Raw genomic sequence first — 21,112 nt, 5'->3', positions numbered from 1 at the left:
CCTCCCACAAGATACAACACAAGGGGATGGGAACAGCGCCGGTAGCGTTAGAAGTATCCCATTACTTGGAGACCACCCACAAAAAAACACAAAGAATGGAAAGTGCTCACTTCCAGGCAGCACCTGGTTATTTAAATTATCAGCATGGTAAGCCTGTGAAAAAATGTAAAGGCAGCAAGTGTACCTACACTTGCAGTACCAGATGTAACAAGTGCTGAACCAATTAAACTATCTAGCCGTTGAAAGAGACTCCAGTTTCACATAACAATGCAATTCTGTGGCAGGAGGACAGATGTGTACAACCTGTCTCTGTGCCCCATCCTAAACACTGCTATGTGACTTGGGAGCTACATTACCTGTAAGTTGTTCTAAACTTTCAAACGGAGGTGAGCAGTGTACTGGGGGTCCAAAGCACTCACACTGCCTGGGGCCACTACCTGCAGGCTACACCTCAATAGAGTTGGAGCAGCGCAGGCAGCCCTGCAAGTGCCATCACCACCAGGGAGACCACAACTACTCCCCAAAAATACACAATATGCCCTTGGGGTGGAGCTTGTGGGTGGTGGTAGCAGTCGGTGTGAGCATCTGGGACCCCGTCAGTACTGTACTGCTCACCTCCATTTGAATGCACAGCTAGGAAATGGCAAAGTTTACCGATACTAATGGCAGGAGACAGTGTGTGCTACCATATTAGCGTAATGTGCATTAGCAGGGCAACGTGTGCATTTTTTATTTTTTTTGCTGCTTTGAGCATCAGGCCCCATACATACATACATGCATCCCATATAGGCTTCACTGTATAAGCATGTTGTAAATTACTGTTACTGTTCAGTGGTGTGAGCTCCAGGGTTTATACTTCTGCACTTACTATATAACACCAGACAGAGAGGCACCATGCATTAGCAGCACAATTTAGCTGTTAGCCACCATAGCTGTTCATCACTTTGTGTGCTGCTGGAACTTATACTGCATTTATATTTTACAATACCAGCAACAGACTGACCTGTTAAATCAGCTTGTTTTCAAATTCACTTGCTTTTTGGTCTCATTTTATATATGTAGTCTGGGTTAGCGTGGGGATTTCACTCTTCTACTTTATGTTTATGGTGTATTGGTGAAAAGGCAATAATGATGCTTTGTAGGGGCCATGCATTTTGTTTTGTTTTTATTAACTTCCTTTTTTTTTTTTAAACAAACCAACTTATTGTGCAACTCCCAACACACTTCACATGCCTGTTTCCAAACGTGTTGTCAAAAATTGGAATGCCACCCATTGTGCTATACATTTGTCACACAGTTATTTGATAAATGATGCATCTGGCATTCCAGGTGAGCAATGTGATAGCTGGCAACTAATAGGAAAAGGTGTATGCACATGCATTGTTTTCCTATTCATGTCAATGGAGCCACTACCAGCTGAACTTCTACTCAAGCACAGTTGCTGCTTTTTAGAGGCACGCATGAGCTCACTGTTTTGTACAGTGCTGACACTTGCCTGAAGAGTAACAGGCCCAGCAGGCAAAGGGATCACAGTTTACAATCTCTTAGTTTAACCACTTGCCGACCGCACGCTTATACCGTGCGTCGGCAAAGTGGCAGCTGCAGGACCAGCGACGCAGTACTGCGTCGCCAGCTGCAGGCTAATTAATCAGGAAGCAGCCGCTCGCGCGAGCGGCTGCTTCCTGTCAATTCACGGCGGGGGGCTCCGTGAATAGCCTGCGGGCCGCCGATGGCGGCTCGCAGGCTAAATGTAAACACAAGCGGAAATAATCCGCTTTGTTTACATTTGTACGGCGCTGCTGCGCAGCAGCGCCGTAAGGCAGATCGGCGATCCCCGGCCAATCAGCGGCCGGGGATCGCCTCCATGTGACAGGGGACGTCCTGTCACTGGCTGCACAGGACGGATAGCGTCCTGTGCAGCCTCGATCGCCGGGGGGGGGTGGGGCAGCAGGTAGGAGAGGGAGGGGGGAATTTCGCCGCGGAGGGGGGCTTTGAGGTGCCCCCCCCGCAACACCCAGCAGGCAGAAGAGATCAGACCCCCCCAGCACATCATCCCCATAGGGGGGAAAAAAGGGGGGCAATCTGATCTCTCTGCCTGCTACCTGATCTGTGCTGGGGGCTGCAGAGCCCACCCAGCACAGATCAGTAAAAACAGCGCTGGTCCTTAAGGAGGGGTAAAGGGTGGGTCATCAAGTGGTTAAAAACATTTAGTCTGTCTCCAGAAACCCACACCAATTAGGTGTTCCATCCTGCTGCTTTTAAAGATTATTACAATAACTATAGTGGACAAATGTGCATGTAGCTATTTAGCAAAAATACAGAAGGTGTTCAGTTTCCCTTTGAGTGGGGCGCTGTTCCCACTTATGTTCCATCACACATGCGGCCAGCGAGAGTGGGCAGTGTAGTGTCCACTCCAATGGTCTGCCATGGTCTGGCTGGGGCCCAGGGTCTATGTGCTCCCCTATAGGCTATATTGGGGAATACATTCGCCTGCTCAGGATTATCACAAACTGCACAGAAGTGCAGTTCACTTACTGCAATGAATCCCACGGAACTGTTGCAGCAAGTGTGAACAGCTCCTATTTACAAAATAGGAGCCATTCACTGCCTGTTTAGCAATTAGCTGAGAATCGACAAAAAATGGCTGTTCTCCGCTCTAGTGGAAACAGAGCCTGAATTGTCTTTTTCTAGTGGCATCTTGGGTGTGTGTCTATCCTTGCAGTACTCTTACTGGCATTAAATGCACTTTTACAGGTTTTCTCTCTGTAATGTGTTCCAAGAAGATAGACCACTGTTGTGTTGACCCTGCTTTTCCATGCCTCCTGCAATGTGTTCCCAGTTTTCCTGTGATATTATTAGAACATTAAATATGTGTTTCCCCAGTGTGTACTTAAGCCACACTGTGGCCCTTATTCAATTCACTTTTTCTCCAAAGTTTTCTCCAAGGTGATGTTTTCACTCCTTATCAATAACATGTCTTTTAAGCCACCAGCAAGCAAGAAAATACTCTAAATAACTTTTACCGAACTTTTTCACCTACTTTTTGGTACATTTTTTTCCATTGTAAAGTGCTGAAAACAGAAGATGAACAACTGAGAGAAAAAGTGAGTTTAATAGGGGTCTGTGACTCTTACTGCATTTGCAGCCTTTTGCAGACTATGGCCCATGTGCAATTAACTTTTTCCACCTGTTTTCTCCTAGGAAAAACTTTTGCACTTAGCAATTCAAAAAGTACTAAAAAAGTACCCAAAAGTATTAGCTTTGTAGCAAAGTATTACGTAAAGGGTATATCCCACCCCCCTCCCCCCAAGTGGTGAAAAGACTACTTCAGTTACTGATATTGCACCTAGCTTCTAGTGGCTAGGAAAGCCATATTTAATACATAGCTATACCTGATTGGCATGAGGAACTGGGCTTTATCCTGAAATTTGAAAGTCTGGAAGCCACTTTAAATATTGTAAACTGTACCAAATGCTTTTTCAAGAAATAAAAATCTTACATTCTCTATTCTGATGCACAAAAGCATGGTACATCTACCGCACACAGACAGTGCATTTTAAAATTACACTTGGCAGTGTAATGTGCGCTCTTAACTTCTACCCAATCCTCCTGACTGCTACGTAGCCGTAGCCACTGCCGCACTACTTTACCTGCGCGGCCTCTACTACATTAATTAATGTAGTAGCGACTGTGGTAGTAGAGTGGAGGTGCTACAAACACAGCGTCCAGATCTTAGGAGGACCGGGTGGAAGTTAAGAGTGCATGCTACACTGCCAGGACTGCGTGTAGCGCACACGCAATAATTTTAACACACTGATTGTGTGCAATAGATGTACTGTGCTTTTGTGAATCAAGGCCATGGATTCTTTCATGGAACTGTTTGAATATTCTGAATGGTATTGCCTACCAGCAACTCCTAGGCACTTTGGGAAGACTGGAAATTAGTCATACAACCTAACTTCCTCCTGCATGATGTACTACTTTCCTTGCTATATACTACTGATTATCAGAATTTGATTTTTTTTTTGTGATATGTGTCATACATACATAGCATGTACTAATTCTCATTTTTTTATGTAAAAAAAAAAACAAATAAAAACAAAATAAAATGTAAAAAAAAGCAAGGTTACTAGCCTTAAGTGTCTGCATGGCTTTGTTTTTCAAGGCACACTTAAATATCCATGAGCTGCCAAACAAATCACAAATGTGAATGGAGAATACTAGTAACTTACATGGTTTATGATTTTTTTTTTTGTCATTAATTGTCAATCTAAATGACAGCTGCGGATAAATCTCCAAAATGAAATAAGTGTTAAAAATGCACAATTTACATGCTACTGTCAAAAAATGAGGTACCAAACACAAACACAAATTTAGACCTTGAAACAAAAGGGACACAGTCATTTTCTTGTCTCTAGTGTTTATGAAGCATAGCTTGACGGAAACATTTCTCATTCTTCAAGTCTGTTCATGGATTCATTATTTTCCTTAAAGTACAGCCACATGAGAGTGCTTGATGGCTTTCATTTTTTTATATGTTTACCAAAAAGAAAAGAGGGTAGTAAGGCACTTGTAAATGATTAGAGACAAGAGCTTACCCTATTAGTGGACATTGGATACACATCTTGACTCGAGCACATTCAAAAATAAACACTGAAACAGATTCCAAGTGACTGTAAAAACAAGTTGCCAATTGTCAAATTAATTAATAAAGATGTAGTAGTAGCAGTAGTAGCAGCAGCAGTAGCAGCAGCAGCAGCAGTAGCAGTAGTAGTAGTAGTAGTAGTAGTAGTAGTAGTAGTAGTAGTAGTAGTAGTAGTAACAGTAGTAGTAGTAATTATTAGTTTTAGCAATTCTTCTACATTCAGTTTTAGAAATCAGATAACTTTTCAATCTAGTTATCTCTATAACACAGGGGAGATGGGAAGGGGGTGCCTGGAAATAATAAAATACTTAAAAGCAGTTTAAAGGTGTAAGAAAAAAGCTTACCTCAGAGATTAAGTTCTATTTATTGAAAGATACATTAAGACAACACATTTCACAGGCTTCACCTGCTTCCACGGGTCAATACAGTATCTATAAAGTATCTTGAAATAGGATTAAGGCACTTCTAGCATTTTTTTCTTACTGTTTACTTTTTTTTTACTGTTCTTAACTGTTTTGAAGTATTTTATGCTTCTTGGGTGCCTCCCCCTCCCCTTAGTCATATCTTCCAGAGGGGGTTGTTCTTATTGTACAGTAGTGTTCATAATGTCTTAGCCTTTTCCAATGGAGAACAACCCAACATATCTAACCGAGTGCAGTGTTTCTTTACAAGTGCTTCCTTGTGTTTGTCTTTACATAACCCTGGTTAGTGGGTACCCCTCTTCATCTCTTTTACATCATCTCGCCTACTCATAACTACTACACTATACTGGGCTACCTTTCTTATTGTGTTTTTTTTTTTGTCTTTTTAGAATTAGAACATATCCACTCCCTTCAGCATCATCATTGTTTCCATCACACTATGGGGTCAATTTAATGAAAGACAGTTAATCTACAATAATATTTTTGGGCTGCAGAATAAAACATGAGCACTTACAAAAAAATCCATGTACACACGGCTATAACATACACATTCAACAGAGTTGGAGTGAGCATAATCAAAATAAGGTTGACATCCCTAATCACATATGTGACCGAGTAATGATAATAAAAGTAATAGAAAATAAAACAAAACACTGGTAATCTGCTCCATTAACAAAATAACATTTTTATTCAAATAAAAAAGGCAAAAAATTGAAACAATCATGCAAAAAAATTTTTTAAAAAACATCTGGGGGTGGGAATTGGCTACCACAGAAATTATGACATATAACAAAAAATAACAAGACTAAATCCTCTAAGACTAAATCCTCACTAAAAAAAGGCTAAAAACTCACCTCTTTTCCCTAGCCTTTGAGACTGCATAATGCAGGGTCACAGCGCTTTGAGTCCCCAGGGAGAAAAGCGCTATATAAATATTATTGTTATTGTTAAACAGTCCATGTAGCAGTAATTATAGTATAAACCTCATAAAGGCCCAAAGATAAGCAAAGAAGTCAAATATGAAATGGTATAAAGATTTTAATGGCAATACACATATGCAGTCTATGCACTGTGTACAGTTAGCTGAACATATAAAGTTTACACCTGGTACATCGAAGTGGATAGAACAGACTCACATCTATATCTGTAGCAGAACTTCCTTATTTCTAAAGTACACCCTCAACAAGGTGTCCTCCCTTTCAGCCAGGTTCCCTTCTCTGCCCCTCCCTGTCCTACTCTCTGCCTGCCTGGATCAAATTACTTCTCCTTTCAAAGACAACAGATAACAGAGAGGAGATACAGGAGAACAGTGGCAGCCTGTCCTATCATGTCTGTTTGCTATAATTCTTATTTCAGATGTCTGTCTGCCTGTCAGGATTAGATCACATGGACATAGGGCAGTGATGGCTAACCTTGGCACTCCAGCTGTTGTGGAACTACAAGTCCCATGAGCCATTACAATACTCTGACAGCTCTAAGCATAACTCGGGGAGGCAGAGGCATGATGGGATTTGTAGTTTTGTCACAGCTGGACTGCCAAGGTTAGCCATCACTGACATAGGGCGTGGATTTAACACATCAATCCCTCAGCATCCTTTGCACCTTTGGAATTTCAAGACCATATATGCAATATGGACACTGTCGGTGAGAAAATCACCCTTTATTTTTTGTGATTTTATATATCATGGCAACTTACTAGGTTTAAACCAAACTGTAATTTGTAATTTAGATGCTCTTTAATTAAATAGCAGTGTTGTAAAACCCTGCATCAGAATTCTGTAAAACCCCAAATCAGAAACAAACAAGCATTGTGATTCTTTGGACATGAATATAAACATTTGTGAGCGCAATATTTAGGCTAACAACTCTAGCGTGCCCCTAGTGTTCGTGTTTTGTTTGTTTTTTTGTTTTTTTATTCTGCAGCTCAAAGATTTTTGTGTCCCAATTGCATGTGTTTTTCCAAATGTGCAGAACTAATCATTTGTATTAATGACTTCACATAAACACACACACACACAACATTTTTTTACACTCTCATACTGGGGCATTGGCATTTTTAGTGAACTCGCTACTATTTTGCATATATTTTTATTTATTATTTTTGTAATCTGCACTGTGGTCAAACACACACATTCCCACAAAATCTCTTCTTTTAAGCACACTGGGCTCAACCATGCACATCATTTTGTGAAAGGAAATATTTCACATCAGTTTCTGAAAAGAAATATCTGAGTATTGCATAGCGAAAAAGTGGATTCTTTAGGTAGAATAATATAGGATCACTTAACAGTAATATGTTTGAATCCCAGTTAGCAATTGAAGTGCTTCATTTAATGATTCCCAATCATCTGCACTTGTACCTTAACTGGCCTGCTCTCCATTGATTAGGTTTTCTATTTTTTAGACTTATGCTAAGTATGTCAATGTAGTTGCAAACATTAATTGTCATAGACATTAACTGTGCAGAGGTTAATTCAGATATGTAATGGAGGTGAACCAACGTCACATCCTATATAAGGTAAGTATGCATGGACTTAATTTCCTGCAAACTGATTACAAGCTTGCCGTGCCATGAATTGTTCTTCCGCTTTTTAATTTCTTTGAATTTATCTGTAGACACAGTTAAGTAAAATTATACATATTTTTCACTGGGATATTTTTTTTAGTAAATTTCTCTGCTAGATGATAATAATCAAACCACATACTAAATGTATACAAATCTAAAAAATAAACATAATAATAATTGTCATTCTATTAAACAAAAAGAAGAAAAAAAAAAGAAACCTATTTAAAACTAATAGCTAATATACTGTATGTACACTTATCATTGACCATAATTTAGTATAGCTTTAATACAGATCGCTCACTTGAATAATTATTGATCTGGTGAGCCTCAGTGATGTTAATCAACTATCTATATATTTAATCTGACAGATCATAATTTGTCACATCTTTATGAAATTATGAAGCATGCTTAGTTTGGCACTTTCTGTAAACAACAAACAAGTGATCACATAAATAAAATATAAACAATTAAGTACTAAATTTATACTTAAGATAGATGAAATATCACCGTGATTAATTAAAATATCTTTTTCACTTGATTGAATGTTTGACTTGGTCTTAGCAAAACTTCACAGTTAAATACCCTTCTTTCATTTTGTTATGCTTTACATTTTTTTTTTATTTTCATAAATAACACAATTAAAATGACACTGAAGCAAAAAAAAAAATGGAATGTGTAATACAGATAATTAATAGACCATTGGTAGCAAAGAAAAGAGTTTATTTTCAGTTATATACCTTTTTATGTAACATTGCATCATTCTCTAATATTTGCAATGTGCAAAGTACACTCTGGCCCATATGCAATTCACTTTTTCACCTGAGTTTTCTCCTAGGTGATCATTTTTTAACTTGTCAATAAAATGCATTTTAAGCCACCAGCAAGCAAGAAAATACTAAAAATAATTTTAATAGTACTTTCTCAACTACTTTTTGGTACTTTTTTAGTTGAAAAGTGCTGGAAAGTTATTTTAAATTGAAGATGAAAAATTATCTCCTAGGAGAAAACTCAGGTGAAAAAGTGAATTGCATATGGCCCTCTGTATTTTATATGTAACAGAACAGAGTTAATGACCCTTTGAACTTCCTGGCAGAAAAACCTTAAATAAACAGGAAACAGTGAGAGACAGGTTAAGAGAAGTGCTTCAGAAAAAAGCGCTGTAACCGACCCAAGTTGGGTTGGACAGCTCACAGAAGGTCATTTGCATAGATAACAACTGAAATATTTTAACTCTTCCTGTACCGGAAACAATAAGAGACTCCTATCTGTGCTCTACTAAAGTTCTATTTCTTAGCATTAAAGGGAATCTAAAGTGAAAAAAAGCTTATGACATGATTTGTATGTGTAGTACAGCTAACAACAAACAATGGAAGGAGAATATTATAACTATACCACATATTGCTGCTACCTGAGTAGCAAGTCTAGACATTTGTGTCAAATCCCAAACCAGTAAGGGGCTTATACTGTAGCATATAAGAGGAGGGGAAAGAAGATTAAAAAAACGTGAAAGCAACATGTTGGATATTTTCAGTGCTAGAATATCCTGAGTAACAACAACAACAACAAAAAACGCTATACAAAAAGTGAAATCACTCATTCTCACCTGATCTAGGACACAAATTGGCTGAGCAAGAAGAGTCAATAATGCATGTTAGTTATCGTACAGAACACCTTATTTCCTACAAAGTTGTTAATCTCACTAAAGAGATCTACCTAGGTAAATACAATAAAAACCAGTAGGTGATGTGGGGGTAGAGGGGGGCTTGGTGAGAGTTGAATATGTTAATACATTGTTTGTGGTTGTGGGACTATGAGAACATGAATAAGAAGTATGACTGCATTGTGAGGGAAAGGACATCCTTGCAATACTGCAGAGCTTGTTTGTAATGCTGGTTGTCCTCTGCATTATTACTCTTCCTCCAGTGTCATTTTATCACCCTGTAATGCCTTTCATCATCCAGGGACTTAAAATGAGAACTGGCTCCCTACACAGAACTATGCCAAATTCATCAATGGTAGTTAAACTGAACAAGAAACTTTATAGTTTGCCAAATTTTCCAGAAATGTGTCTTTCTTGATTATGTCTGTTTCAGAATGTCTAGTTGAAATAGGAAACAGCTACGGTATCAGAATAATGTCAGAACATTACTTTTCATTTGACACATTGTAGTGTTAAGCTTAAAGCAAACCTTAAAGAGGAACTCCAGCCTAAACAAACATACTGTCATTAAGTTACATTAGCTATGTTAATTAAAATAGATAGGTAATATCATCTCTTACCCGCCCTGTTTTAAAAAGACAGGCAAAGGTTTGTGATTTCATGAGGGCAGCCATCTTTTTAGTTGAAAGGAGGTGACAGGGACCATGAGACACAGTTCATACTGTCCTGTGTCCTGATCACCCCTCCCAGTTGCTAGGCAATGAGAACAACAACATCAGAAATCCCATCATGCTTTGCACAACGTCAGGGGAAAAACGGTCCAGGCATTTTTCTTTGATGGGGCGTAGCTTCGCTTCTGTGCAGCAAAAAAATGAGGCTTTGGTAAGAAAAACAAAGGTTCTGATGCTGTGAAACTGTTAAAGAAACACCAAGCCTTTTCAGTGCTGCTGAGTAGATTCTTATTCTGGAGGCTCACTTTAAGCAACATAAAAAATACCATAGAGCATTTCCAGTCCTTTTATTGCACTGCTGCCCCCCCTTCCAAAATTCAATCCTTGGGGACTCCTTGCATCCTCGTGTGCTTCTGAAGAGGATCACATCCGTTCTGCGTATGCATGATCCGGGACTCAGGCATTTACAGTACAAATTCACTTGTCTTTAGAATTACTTAGGTATGGGAATATGTTTGAAGCCTGCACAGGGAGTACCGAAGAGCTATTCAACTGAGCTGGTTGATTGCCTAACTTCACTGGGCAACAGAGGTGGAACGACAGCATGAAGAGAGTACTGGAAAGGCTCTATGGGATCCAGAGCCTTCCCTCTTCTTAGGTAAGTACTGTATGTATGTATTTCTATTTACATAACTTCAGTATTGCTTCATTTTTTTTTCATTTTAAGATCATATTTCATTAAAATAAGTCTTCAGATAAAGATAGACTGACACCATCTGCTTCTTTTCAATTTCTTGCTCTCTTATTGCATATGAATACACATACAGCAGTCCTGATACGATTTGATCTGGTGTGCTGCCAGACCGACTTGGGCGCATCCAACTGGAGAAAATAGAGGGCTGCTCCACTACCTAACTATATCTTCAGAATGTTTCCTGTTTTCAGAAAGAGCGAGATTATATTCAAACTCCTTTTGCAAATCATTTCATATTTCTATTTCTCTAGTTGCCCCTCCTGGAATTAACTGCGCCATGGAGCAACAATTGCTATTTGCATGCATGTTGCATTGTCATTTCTCATACGTAATTTGATGGAATGCAATAATGATATCTAGATGGGAGAAAAATATGCATAGTGGTAATGGTCTATAGCTAGCTAACTACTATTTTGTATTGTATTTTAAAAAAATAACAACAACAGAAATAATAGAAATGGCACTGAAATGCTGAATCTTAAATAGGTGAGTGGAAACAACAGATGAATGCATAATTGAATTCACATTTTACTTTGAATAAAGCTTCTGTCTGCAGGACAAAGAGATGGAGTGAAACACATTTTGGACTTCTATGAATAGATGTTATCTCAGCATGTGTCACCAAATGAAAATGTGCTGGCTGCAATTAAAATAAACAACATGAATATACTAAAATAATTTATAAACACATTTGGCTGGAAGAACCACTCAAGCTTCAGTGGCAAAATGATATGCCTTAGTACTGAGTGTATGTCGTGATTGACTCCTGATCATGAATTTACATATTATAAATAAAACAGTAAAGAGCATCTGTATTTTTTTCCCTACATAGTACTACCTGGCTGAAACCATCCGCTGTCAAAGTTCCATCACTATGGGCATTTTAGAGAGCTTTCAGGAAAACCTATAATCCACTTTCCATTTGTGCTGTACAGATTAAATAGATAATAGTAAACACTCTTCTTTTCTTTCTTTTCTTGCAAATCTACAGCGTCATCAGTGATTACATATGCATTTAGGTTTTCTTCTACTCCAAATTCATATGTAAAGACTTTAAAATAAGCAGGAATTAAAAAGAACAAATAATAGACTAAAGCTGAACTACATGTTCTTTTGCTGAGCTATGTATGTAATTACACTTTTTTACAGTATCATAAACATTTTGTAATTAAAGCCAATTTCTACATTCAAAACCAAGTTTAGGAAACCCATTCTGTCTGTTGTGGACTGGCCCAGAGGAAAAGCGGTGCAGAGAAAATTGACACAGTATGCTAAGTGCTTTACAAAGGCTGGAGGGATGGCACGGTAAAGACAAAACAGTGATCCCAGGTAAATGCTGATTTAATCCATGAACTGTACATTCATGGAAAATTGGCACAAGTTTGAAATAGAAAAAACAACATTTAAAAAAAGGTTTCCCCTAACTTTTCATTACAGAAATACTGTAATCACAGTCGCAGCTTGAGAGCTGTCATTTTCTTTAACTCAACTGTCAATGCCTGCAAAATTCTCTTGCAGGATGGTCACCACTGTTTCAAGGTAAATAGAAAGTCTATATCACTGATAGTGCCACATTACTTGTAAATATAGTGAAGCGGGAGTAGTGCCACTATAATCATTATTAATTACAGCTTCCTCATCAAGGTTGGCCACCTTTTAGATATTAAAACTCTAGTGTGACAAGGCAGACCACATACCTGTGGTTTTAGAAGACTGATGTGTGGAGGACAGCAGCTTTTGTGGCTAACTATCCAGCAACTTTGGATTGTTACAAAGGTAAGCTTGGGGGCAAGGGGGAATTGCTAATGAATTAATCAGTGTGACTACCAAGTTCATGACTTGGATAGTACTGGAGCATTTCCACTGGCTGAGTCCAGGTCCGCAATGACTTGTCAACCAGGATGAGACCGGATGCCAGCAACTGAGCAGGTCTTCTGGCAAGTAGGATGTGGCAGTAAGGCAGGTTCTTGGAGAGTCCAGGAGTTGGTACTGGAAACCGAGACGGTTCCTACACAGGTAGAAGTATGCTACAGAGAAAGAAGTTGTTAGCAGATTGGGTAATCAGATGGCTAGGACTTGGCAACTGAGCCGTCAGTCAGGCAAGTCAAAGGTCGGCAATAGAGCAGCCAATTATAAATGCCAGGGTCAACATACCTGGAACAGGCAGTTACAAGGATCAGTTCACAGTACAAAAAACACACTAATCAGAATAAGTTGCAATACAACAGCATTGGAGAATGGTTCTCTCCAGACTGAAAAGAAACCTTTCTAAATTCCTACTAATCCTTTAATGGATTGCGTTATGGCAGGCCCGTTTCTAGGGCCGCGCGGGGCGTGCCGCCGCCCGGGGCGCTGTTGAGAGGGGGGCGCTATAATGGAGGGGGGAGCCCAGGGCCGGATTTACCATTAAATAAACTAGGCACGTTTGTGAGAGGCGGGCATTCCCTTTCTCCCTCCCTCCCTGCATACCAGCAGCATTGACTGGAGGAGACCCGGATCTAGAAAATCGGCGGCGGCAGGCTGTCACGGTTACTATTATTGGCGGTATCCTCCAGTTCTTCTGCAGCAGCTCTATGACTTCACCCAGCAGCGCCCCCTGCGTCCTCTACATGGGTACAGCGCCTGACTCTGCGTGTAACCATGGAGAGGACGCAGGGGGCGCTGATGAGTGACGTCATCATGGAGCCGCTCGCTGCTGCAGAAGAAGAACTGGAGGATACCGCCACTAATAGTAAGCAGCATGACAGCCTGCCGCCGTCGCCGGTCTTCTAGATGTGAGTCTCCTCCGCCGCTGCTGCTGGTATGCAGGGAGGGAGGAGGGTCTCCTCCTCCGCCATAAAACTCCTTCTTCTGCCCCCCGAGTCCCCCACAGCCTCGACACAGTCCCCCACATTAGAACTTGCTCCATTTCTGCCCCCTCCACCCGGCAGCTACCTATCTAACCTACACTTGGGGGCAGCTACCTATCTAACCTACACTTGGGGTCAGCTACCTATCTAACCTACACTGGGGGGCAGCTACCTAATCTAACCTACACTGGGGGGCAGCTACCTAATCTAACCTACACTGGGGGGCAGCTACCTAATCTAACCTACACTGGGGGGCATCTACCTAATCTAACCTACACTGGGGGGCACCTACCTCATCTAACCTACACTGGGGGGCAGCTACCTATCTAACCTACACTGGTGGGCATCTACCTAATCTAACCTACACTGGGGGGCACCTACCTCATCTAACCTACACTGGGGGGCAGCTACCTATCTAATATATACTGGAGGGCAGCTACCTAATCTAACCTATACTGGGGGGCATCTACCTAATCTAACCCACACTGGGGGGCAGCTACCTAATCTAACCTATACTGGGGGGCAGCTACCTATCTAATCTATACTGGGGGGCAGCTACCTATCTAACCTACACTGGGGGGCAGCTACCTATCTAACCTACACTGGGGGGCAGCTACCTAATCTAACCTACACTGGGGGGGCATCTACCTAATCTAACCTACACTGGGGGCACCTACCTCATCTAACCTACACTGGGGGGCAGCTACCTATCTAATATATACTGGAGGGCAGCTACCTAATCTAACCTATACTGGGGGGGCAGCTACCTATCTAATCTATACTGAAGGGGCAGCTACCTAATCTAACCTACACTGGGGGGCACCTACCTAATCTAACCTACACTGGGGGGCAGCTACCTATCTAATCTATACTGGGGGGCAGCTACCTAATCTAACCTACACTTGGGGGCAGCTACCTAATCTAACCTACACTGGGGGGCAGCTACCTATCTAATCTATACTGGGGGGCAGCTACTTAATCTAACCTACGCTGGGGGGCAGCTACCTAATCTAACCTATGATGGGGGGCACCTACCTAATCTAACCTACACTAGGGGGCATCTACCTGATCTAACCTACACTGGGGGGCAGCTACCTATCTAACCTACACTGGGGGGCAGCTACCTATCTAACCTATACTGTGGGGCACCTACCTAATCTAACCTACACTGGGGGGCAGCTACCTATCTAACCTATACTGGGGGGCAGCTACCTAATCTAACCTACACTGGGGGGCAGCTACCTATCTAACCTACACTGGGGGGAAGCTACCTAATCTAACCTATACTGGGGGGCAGCTACCTAATCTAACCTATACTGGGGGGCAGCTGCCTATCTAACCTATACTGGGGGCACTTATCTAACCTGTATTGGGGGCACCTACCTACCTAGCTAGCCTATACAGGTGGCAACTATACTGGCTACCTATATTGCAGGCACCTACCTAACTATCCTATACTGGGGGCATCTACCAATCTAACCTATGCTGGGGCAACTATTCTGGTTACCTATATTAGAGGCACCCAACTAGCTAACCTGTACTGAGGCACCTACCTATCTAACTTATACCGGGGGCGCCTGCCTATCTAACCTATACTGGGGCAACTATACTGGCTACCTATACTGGAGGCACCTACCTGGCTAACCTATAGCGGGGGCAACTATACTGGCTCACCTATGCCTGGCTACCTATACTGGGGTACCTATTCTTGGCTACCTGTACTGGGGGGACCTATACTAAGTGCAACTAGACCTGGCTAACCTATACTGCGGGCACCCATACCTTCCTCGGGGGGGGGGCGGGGGCGCAATTTTTACACTCTCGCCGTGCGTACATTTTAGCCTAGAAACTGCACTGCGTTATGGACTTTGATTTTGCCACCCTAGGACATTAACATTATTTTATTTTAAGCCAGTATCTCTTATCTTGTTAAGTTGTTGTCTTCCCAACAAACAAATCTTTTCCCAAGGCTCAGGTTTCTTGTAGATTACATCAGGCTTAATTTCCCAGGATTTAATAAATCTTGCGGCATTTATTCTTCTTTGCCCTCATCATTCAGGGATTGTTGCATTCAAGCCTACACATAATGACACAGTCATCACAATCTTCACAATTAGGATTTTATGCTTACATGATAATATGCAGTGATGATTTACTTCAAAAATTATGTTTACTCTTTTGACCAAAAAATTAATTTGGTCAGATCACACCATAGAAATTTCTTCTATAGGACTATAGAATCTTTTAGGTAATGACATGCTAAAATAAACTGTGGGGGAAAGGTGACAAAGGTAGACATGATACCAGTACACTCAAAATATTTTAGCATAAGGGAAAAATTATTTTAAGACACATGAATAACTCTCAGTGACAAGTGCCTCCATGGTGTTTCTTAGTTTATGATATTGAAAAAAGGAATTCATTAGATAAAATGAGGCATTAAAGTAAAATAAGAAATAAATGCTTCCGTGTCCTACTCACGCCCACCATTGCCCTGCATGGACCCTCTAAACATATTCAACAAGCACATGTTCTCCTAGCTGGGCTCCCCTCCTCCCATTCATGAGCATGGTCCTACTGTGCCTGCATAAATATGGCCATATCTGTGCAATCCCAAAGCCCTTCACCTACAAGTGGCACCATGCTACTGCGCAGGTGCCCACTGTGTTTGCACAGGTGCAGTACAGCAAGGCTCGTACACAAAGGGGAGCACATCTGTGGACTCAAAGAGGGTCCTGGCCAGTGGCAGTGGGGTTAAGGAGGACACAGGAAACCTCTGCATGAGCAAGAGGCTTACTACTTCTTTGGTAAGTGTCTAACTTTTTCTGCCACCTCAGTTTGCTTTAAACGATACTAATATAACAGCATAAAAGGAAACATATATATTATATAGAATTTTATTAAACTATAAAAGCTAAATTTAAAACAGCTCCACCAACCAATTGTAGGTTCCTGGCTTACTTACTCACATCACAGTTCACAGAGTTGGTTCACGGGCTGTTATGTGTCTGGAAAATCACTTTCTTAAACAGGATTATAGAGAGGCACAAATGTCATTATAGACAATTAAAATTACAGTTTCTGGCAAGGAAATTCATGTATTAAAAAATAACAATTTCAGTAAGTTACTGTATAATGCAAAGCAATTGCCAATATGGAGAAATCACACAGACAATCCAGCAATTGTCCCAAAACTCAAGTACCATTGTATAAGACACCATTATTTAAAGAACTGAAATGTCAAGGGTGCTTATTTTAGAGTCAGGCCAGAATTCCAGCCATGATAAAACTTTCTGTTTGTAATACTTATTTTGTTGCTGTTTGTCTATGCCGGGCCGGCCTTCACATTTGCACTCCAGGTTTCTCCTATAGCCAAAAAACTTACTCGTAAGTTAACTAGCATCTCTCTAGGAATTGGCCATGGAATTGCATAGGAACATTAGCTTGTGAGCCCTGCTGAGATACATAGTCATTGTGATGAATTGTCTAATGTACTCTAAATCATTGAAGAAAATGTGTCAGTGCTGAATGTATGTTATCATTCCGCTGGTATGTTTTCACAGCTTAAAGAGGAACTCCAGTGAAAATAATGTAATAAAAAAAGTGCTTCATTTTTACCATAATTATGTATAAATGATTTAGTCAGTGTTTGCCCATTGTAAAATCTTTCCTCTCCCAGATTCACATTCTGACATTTATTACATGGTGACATTGTTACTGTGGGCATGTTATGTATCTGTTTCTAGCTGTTCTGGCTGTTAGACAGTTGTAAACAGCCATTTCCTGTGTGTGAACATTGTTACAGTTGCCAGGAGTACCGCGGTATTCAGAGCCTCTAGTGGGAGTGGTTTCAGCACAAAATCAGTCACACAGCGCCCCCTGATGGTCTGTTTGTGAAAATCATTCTATTTCTCATGTAAAAGGGGGTATCAGCTACTGATTGGGATAAAGTTCAATTCTTGGTTGGAGTTTCTCTTTAATATACATTTTTTACCTTTATTATTTGTGCCTTAAGCAAAGGGTGATATTTCACAGTGTCAAGGTCATAAGGCTCTACCACTGGGGTTTAAGCAAGATCAGCAAGTCTCTCAGTGTTAATGTTATGCGGTCAAAGCCTTAAGGCACACATATACAGTGTAGCTGTGTTATTGCTGCACTAATCTCTTATACAAATATATTATACCCTGTTGTGTTACACATGAAGCTCCACTTAACATCCTAATGAGAGTCTGAACACAGTTCAGGACTACTGAGATATATGGGATTTCTATAAATAACATGGACACTAGTGGTTGTTAACATGAGCATAAGCTTTTTGTATGCATTCTTGTAAGGACTATCATCTTTATCAAGAAAACTATGCAGAAGCAATAGATACTCTCACGTGAATTGCTTTCTTCCTTTAAACATATCTTGCTCTCATGGTAAGTGTGGCTTAACAGTGTGGAATACCACTCCTCTGATTAAGCTAGATTATCTTATGTGCACTACATTCTAATAAATATTCCGCCTACAGGGTTTCATTACATCAATAGAAACAAATGTTGTTTTAGATAAAATGCTTTTGCACTGTTCATTTCTGTTTTTCAGATATTTTTTGTTGGATAATAATGAATATTAGAATTGCAGTTCCATGGGGGGAGGGGGGGGGCATGTCCGACATGCATGTATGCTGGTAGAGATGTAGCGAACGGTTCCAGACGAATTTTGGTGGTTCGCATTCGCCTGGACCAGGCGAACTTTTGCAGAAGTTCGATTTGCCCCATAATGCACTATAAGGGTCAACTTTGACCCTCTGCATCACAGTCAGCAGGCACATTGTAGCCATTCAGGCTACACTAAGCCCTGGAGCCCCACCCCCCCCCCTTATATAAGGCAGGCTTGCCGGCCATTACACTCACTCGTGTGCCTGCTAGAGACAGACTAGGGACAGCTGCTGCAGACTTGTTCTCCTAGGGAAAGATTAGTTATGCTCCTGGCTTGCTCCTGGCTGATTGTTATTGCTAAAATAGCACCCCTCAACAGCTCTTTTGAGAGCTAATGTTTTCCTGATGTGTTTTTTTGTGTGTGTTGCTCACTGACATTATACAGCCCTATCTGTTGCAGCTGGACCTTGGTAATTGTTATTACTGTGCCAGCCAGGCCCTGTCTAACTATCTATACTGGGACACCTACCTATGCCTACCTAACTACTGGGGAACCTACTTACCTATACGGGGACACCTATCTACCTACCTATACTAGGGGACCTACCTATGCCTACCTACCTATACTGGGTCTCCTACCTATGCCTAGCTAAATACTGGGTCTCCTACCTATGTCTAGCTAAATACTGAGGCACCTACCTATGCCTACCTACCTATACTGGGACTCCTACCTATGCCTACCTACCTATACTGGGACTCCTACCTATGTCTAGCTAACTACTGGGACACCTACCTATTCCTACCTAACTACTGGGGCACCTACTTACCTATACAGGGACACCTACCTACCTACCTATACTAGGGGACCTACCTATGCCTACCTACCTATGCTGGGTCTCCTACCTATGCCTAGCTAACTACTGGGTCTCCTACCTATGTCTAGCTAACTACTGAGGCACCTACCTATGCCTACCTACCTATACTGGGACTCCTACCTATGCCTACCTACCTATACTGGGACTCCTACCTATGCCTAGCTAACTACTGGGACACCTACCTATGCCTACCTACCTATACTGGGTCTCCTACCTATGCCTAGCTAACTAATGGGACACCTACCTATGCCTACCTACCTATACTGGGTCTCCTACCTATGCCTAGCTAACTACTGGGACACCTACCTATGCCTACCTACCTATACTGGGACTCCTACCTATGCCTAGCAAACTACTGAGGCACCTACCTATGCCTACCTACCTATACCGGGACTCCTACCTATGCCTACCTACCTATACTGGGACTCCTACCTATGCCTACCTACATACAAGAAGATAATAAGGTCGTTGCTTCATTGTGGTCAGACCAAATTTGATCAGCTGGACAGTCACTGTTGTTCTATCATTGAGCTACCACAGCCCAGCGACCATATGGGCTGGGAAACTGCCACGGCCTGCACTCTGGCCATTTTGAGCATCAGTCCAGCACGGCCGTCACTACGCAAACAGCTGTTTGCGGTGCGTTACACAGTGAGTTTGGTGTGTCAGTGTGAAGCAGTACTCTAATTACACTCCCTGATTGATGTATACACATGCAAGATGTTTGAAAGCACGTTAGGCCTGCAATTTAGCATTCAATGTGATTTCTGCCCTTAAAATGCTGCTTTGCGTCAAATTCAGATTTTTCCTCAGGACTTTGGGCATGTATCCCACTCCGCCATGCCCCCCTCCAGGTGTTAGACCCGTTGAAACATCTTTTCCATCACTTTTGTGGCCATTATATTTTTTTCTATTTTTCAAAGATCACATCCCCATTAAAGTCTATTGCGGTTCGCAAACTTTTCCCCGAACCTTCCGCGAAGGTTCACGAACGGGGTTCGCGAATCAAAAATCGGAGGTTCGCGATATCACTATATGCTGGACGTCTGAAGCTGGAGCTCCATGCTGAACCTTAGAGAAAGCAACTTTCAAGAATGCTAATTACCTCTGCTAATCTCCACTGGCATGTCCGAGGATGGTATGGAGGTAGATGCCTTGAAAAAAAAACCCAAAACTCCCAGAGATGTTCACAGGGATCCAGGTGTGCGCTGTGGCTAAAGATGACACTGGTGAGGGGAGAGATGACGGTGATCCCAGCACTGCAGCCAACTCACTTGCTGACTCTTGCAGACCATCACAGGGAGATTCCTCTCCAGATAGTGGCTCCCCAGCGTTAAGAAGCCCCACAAAGTCCAGGCAAAGGCTGACTAATTCAGAAGATCAGGTAGGCCCAGGGGGCCATTTTAGTTCCTGCAGTGTTAGGAGCACCACAGATCATGCTTGAACAGTTTCTTGCCTCTGATCAATTCATAAACTTATATGAAAGATCTTATGGTGTTTTTAAAAGCATCTCTATCTTCTGAGATTTTACAGATAACTAACCATTTGCAGCAATCTATCAGTTTACTTGGGGATAGAATATCTATAGTTGAAACCACTGTGTCATCCTTCACTATTGAGTTCAACAAAACAGTTGATTGTATTAATAAGAATCAAAATGATATAGCATGGCTGAAGGTGAAAGACGCAGATCTAGAAGATAGGAACAGGCGATCCAATCTGTAAATTTGTGGTATTGCTGAATCAGTACTTCCTATGCAGCTGAAAGATTTCATAAAGAAATTGGTGCCCACAGCACTCCTGCATCTCTCTGATATTGAACGTTCTCTATAAAGGGCACTTAGACTGCCGAGACCTGCTCATCTGCCAGATTCTACCACAAGGGATTTTATCTGTAATTTTCAGTTTTATCACACAAAGAAAGAACATATATGCATGCTAGACGACATGAGTCTCTTCCTGATCCATACAATGGTATAACCCTGTATTCTGATTTATCACAAGCTACTTGAGCAAAGAGGAGA

This window comes from Hyperolius riggenbachi, chromosome 2 (assembly GCF_040937935.1).
Source record: "Hyperolius riggenbachi isolate aHypRig1 chromosome 2, aHypRig1.pri, whole genome shotgun sequence".
Taxonomy (NCBI): domain Eukaryota; kingdom Metazoa; phylum Chordata; class Amphibia; order Anura; family Hyperoliidae; genus Hyperolius; species Hyperolius riggenbachi.
This window is presented reverse-complemented; position numbering follows the sequence as displayed.